The 5000-nt window shown below is 48.4% G+C and overlaps 1 protein-coding gene across 1 annotated transcript in view; it reads left to right on the plus strand.

Moving 5' to 3' along the window:
• LOC129856012 (intelectin-like) overlaps positions 1-5000 on the plus strand; it is a 16445-nt gene that overhangs the window by 5794 nt on the left and 5651 nt on the right. The gene's annotated exons all lie outside the window — the stretch shown is intronic.

The following is a 5000-nucleotide window of genomic DNA, read 5'->3' on the forward strand; positions in this document are numbered from 1 at the left end:
GTATTAATACATCTCCTCCTGTCTCCCTCAGAACCCTGGGTATTAATACATCTCCTCCTGTCTCCCTCAGAACCCTGGGTATCAATACATCTCCTCTCCTCAGAACCCTGGGTATTAATACATCTCCTCTCCTCAGAACCCTGGGTATTAATACATCTCCTCCTGTCTCCCTCAGAACCCTGGGTATTAATACATCTCCTCCTGTCTCCCTCAGAACCCTGGGTATTAATACATCTCCTCCTGTCTCCCTCAGAACCCTGGGTATTAATACATCTCCTCCTGTCTCCCTCAGAACCCTGGGTACTAATACATCTCCTCCTGTCTCCCTCAGAACCCTGGGTATCAATGCATCTCCTCCGGTCTCCCTCAGAACCCTGGGTATTAATACATCTCCTCCTGTCTCCCTCAGAACCCTGGGTATTAATACATCTCCTCCTGTCTCCCTCAGAACCCTGGGTATTAATACATCTCCTCCTGTCTCCCTCAGAACCCTGGGTATTAATACATCTCCTGTCTCCCTCAGAACCCTGGGTATTAATACATCTCCTGTCTCCCTCAGAACCCTGGGTATTAATACATCTCCTCTCTCCCTCAGAACCCTGGGTATTATTACATCTCCTCCTGTCTCCCTCAGAACCCTGGGTATTAATACATCTCCTCCTGTCTCCCTCAGAAACCTGGGTATTAATACATTTCCTCCCGTCTCCCACAGAACCCTGGGTATTAATACATCTCCTCCTGTCTCCCTCAGAACCCTGGGTATTAATACATCTCCTCCTGTCTCCCTCAGAACCCTGGGTATTAATACATCTCCTCCTGTCTCCCTCGGAACACTGGGTATTAATACATCTCCTCCTGTCTCCCTCAGAACCCTGGGTATCAATGCATCTCCTCTCCTCAGAACCCTGGGTATCAATACATCTCCTCTCCTCAGAACCCTAGGTATTAATACATCTCCTCCTGTCTCCCTCAGAACCCTGGGTATTAATACATCTCCTCCTGTCTCCCTCAGAACCCTGGGTATTAATACATCTCCTCCTGTCTCCCTCAGAACCCTGGGTATTAATACATCTCCTCCTGTCTCCCTCAGAACCCTGGGTATCAATACATCTCCTCCTGTCACCCTCAGAACCCTGGGTATTAATACATCTCCTCCAGTCTCCCTCAGAACCCTGGGTATTAATACATCTCCTCCTATCTCCCTCAGAACCCTGGGTATCAATGCATCTCCTCTCTTCAGAACCCTGGGTATCAATACATCTCCTCCTGTCTCCATCAGAACCCTGGGTATTAATACATCTCCTCCTGTCTCCCTCAGAACCCTGGGTATTAATACATCTCCTCCTGTCTCCCTCAGAACCCTGGGTATTAATACATCTCATCCTGTCTCCCTCAGAACCCTGGGTATTAATACATCTCCTCCTGTCTCCCTCAGAACCCTGGGTATTAATACATCTCCTCCTGTCTCCCTCAGAACACTGGGTATTAATACATCTCCTCCTGTCTCCCTCAGAACCCTGGGTCTCAATGCATCTCCTCTCCTCAGAACCCTGGGTATCAATACATATCCTCTCCTCAGAACCCTGGGTATTAATACATCTCCTCCTGTCTCCCTCAGAACCCTGGGTATTAATACATCTCCTCCTGTCTCCCTCAGAACCCTGGGTATTAATACATTTCCTCCTGTCTCCCTCAGGACCCTGGGTATTAATACATCTCCTCCTGTCTCCATCAGAACCCTGGGTATTAATACATCTCCTGTCTCCCTAAGAACCCTGGGTATTAATACATCTCCTCCAGTCTCCCTCAGAACCCTGGGTATTAATACATCTCCTCCTGTCTCCCTCAGAACCCTGGGTATCAATGCATCTCCTCTCCTCAGAACCCTGGGTATCAATACATCTCCTCCTGTCTCCCTCAGAACCCTGGGTATTAATACATCTCCTCCTGTCTCCCTCAGAACCCTGGGTATTAATACATCTCCTCCTGTCTCCCTCAGAACCCTGGGTATTAATACATCTCCTCCTGTCTCCCTCAGAACCCTGGGTATTAATACATCTCCTGTCTCCCTCAGAACCCTGGGTATTAATACATCTCCTCCCGTCTCCCTCAGAACCCTGGGTATTAATACATCTCCTCCTGTCTCCCTCAGAACCCTGGGTATTAATACATCTCCTCCTGTCTCCCTCAGAAACCTGGGTATTATGACATCTCCTGTCTCCCTCAGAACCCTGGGTATTAATACATCTCCTCCTGTCTCCCTCAGAACCCTGGGTATTAATACATCTCCTCCTGTCTCCATCAGAACCCTGGGTATTAATACATCTCCTGTCTCCCTCAGAACCCTGGGTATCAATACATCTCCTCTCCTCAGAACCCTGGGTATTAATACATCTCCTCTCCTCAGAACCCTGGGTATCAATACATCTCCTCTCCTCAGAACCCTGGGTATCAATGCATCTCCTCTCCTCAGAACCCTGGGTATCAATACATCTCCTCTCCTCAGAACCCTGGGTATTAATACATCTCCTCCTGTCTCCCTCAGAACCCTGGGTATTAATACATCTCCTCCTGTCTCCCTCAGAACCCTGGGTATTAATACATCTCCTCCCGTCTCCCTCAGAACCCTGGGTATTAATACATCTCCTCCTGTCTCCCTCAGAACCCTGGGTATTAATACATCTCCTCCTGTCTCCCTCAGAAACCTGGGTATTATGACATCTCCTGTCTCCCTCAGAACCCTGGGTATTAATACATCTCCTCCTGTCTCCCTCAGAACCCTGGGTATTAATACATCTCCTCCTGTCTCCATCAGAACCCTGGGTATTAATACATCTCCTGTCTCCCTCAGAACCCTGGGTATCAATACATCTCCTCTCCTCAGAACCCTGGGTATTAATACATCTCCTCTCCTCAGAACCCTGGGTATCAATACATCTCCTCTCCTCAGAACCCTGGGTATCAATGCATCTCCTCTCCTCAGAACCCTGGGTATCAATACATCTCCTCTCCTCAGAACCCTGGGTATTAATACATCTCCTCCTGTCTCCCTCAGAACCCTGGGTATTAATACATCTCCTCCTGTCTCCCTCAGAACCCTGGGTATTAATACATCTCCTCCTGTCTCCCTCAGAACCCTGGGTATTAATACATCTCCTCCTGTCTCCCTCAGAACCCTGGGTATTAATACATTTCCTCCTGTCTCCATCAGAACCTTGGGTATTAATACATCTCCTGTCTCCCTCAGAACCCTGGGAATTAATACATCTCCTCCTGTCTCCCTCAGAACCCTGGGTATCAATGCATCTCCTCTCCTCAGAACCCTGGGTATTAATACATCTCCTCCTGTCTCCCTCAGAACCCTGGGTATTAATACATCTCCTCCTGTCACCCTCAGAACCCTGGGTATTAATACATCTCCTCCTGTCTCCCTCAGAACCCTGGGTATTAATACATCTCCTCCTGTCTCCCTCAGAACCCTGGGTATTAATACATCTCCTCCTGTCTACCTCAGAACCCTGGGTATTAATACATCTCCTCCTGTCTCCATCAGAACCCTGGGTATTAATACATCTCCTGTCTCCCTCAGAACCATGGGTATCAATGCATCTCCTCTCCTCAGAACCCTGGGTATCAATACATCTCCTCTCCTCAGAACCCTGGGTATTAATACATCTCCTCCTGTCTCCCTCAGAACCCTGGGTATTAATACATCTCCTCCTGTCTCCCTCAGAACCCTGGGTATTAATACATCTCCTCCTGTCTCCCTCAGAACCCTGGGTATTAATACATCTCCTCCGGTCTCCCTCGGAACACTGGGTATTAATACATCTCCTCCTGTCTCCCTCAGAACCCTGGGTATCAATGCATCTCCTCTCCTTAGAACCCTGGGTATCAATACATCTCCTCTCCTCAGAACCCTGGGTATTAATACATCTCCTCCTGTCTCCCTCAGAACCCTGGGTATTAATACATCTCCTCCTGTCTCCCTCAGAACCCTGGGTATTAATACATCTCCTCCTGTCTCCCTCAGAACCCTGGGTATTAATACATCTCCTCCTGTCTCCCTCAGAACCCTGGGTATTAATACATCTCCTCCTGTCTCCATCAGAACCCTGGGTATTAATACATCTCCTGTCTCACTCAGAACCCTGGGTATTAATACATCTCCTCCTGTCTCCCTCAGAACCCTGGGTATTAATACATCTCCTCCTGTCTCCCTCAGAACCCTGGGTATCAATGCATCTCCTCTCCTCAGAACCCTGGGTATCAATACATCTCCTCTCCTCAGAACCCTGGGTATTAATACATCTCCTCCTTTCTCCCTCAGAACCCTGGGTATTAATACATCTCCTCCTGTCTCCCTCAGAACCCTGGGTATTAATACATCTCCTCCTGTCTCCCTCAGAACCCTGGGTATTAATACATCTCCTCCTGTCTCCCTCAGAACCCTGGGTATTAATACATCTCCTCCTGTCTCCCTCAGAACCCTGGGTATTAATACATCTCCTCCTGTCTCCCTCAGAACCCTGGGTATTAATACATCTCCTGTCTCCCTCAGAACCCTGGGTATTAATACATCTCCTCCTGTCTCCCTCAGAACCCTGGGTATTAATACATCTCCTGTCTCCCTCAGGACCCTGGGTATTAATACATCTCCTCCTGTCTCCATCAGAACCCTGGGTATCAATACATCTCCTCCTGTCTCCCTCAGAATCCTGGGTATTATGACATCTCCTCCTGTCTCCCTCAGAACCCTGGGTATCAATACATCTCCTCCTGTCTCCCTCAGAACCCTGGGTATTAATTTATCTCCTCCTGTCTCCATCAGAACCCTGGGTATTAATACATCTCCTCCTGTCTCCCTCAGAACCCTGGGTATTAATACATCTCCTCCTGTGTCCCTCAGAACCCTGGGTATCAATACATCTCCTCCTGTCTCCCTCAGAACCCTGGGTATTAATACATCTCCTCTGGTCTCCCTCGGAACACTGGGTATT

Source organism: Salvelinus fontinalis, chromosome 5, assembly GCF_029448725.1.
Source record: "Salvelinus fontinalis isolate EN_2023a chromosome 5, ASM2944872v1, whole genome shotgun sequence".
In the NCBI taxonomy this organism is placed as follows: domain Eukaryota; kingdom Metazoa; phylum Chordata; class Actinopteri; order Salmoniformes; family Salmonidae; genus Salvelinus; species Salvelinus fontinalis.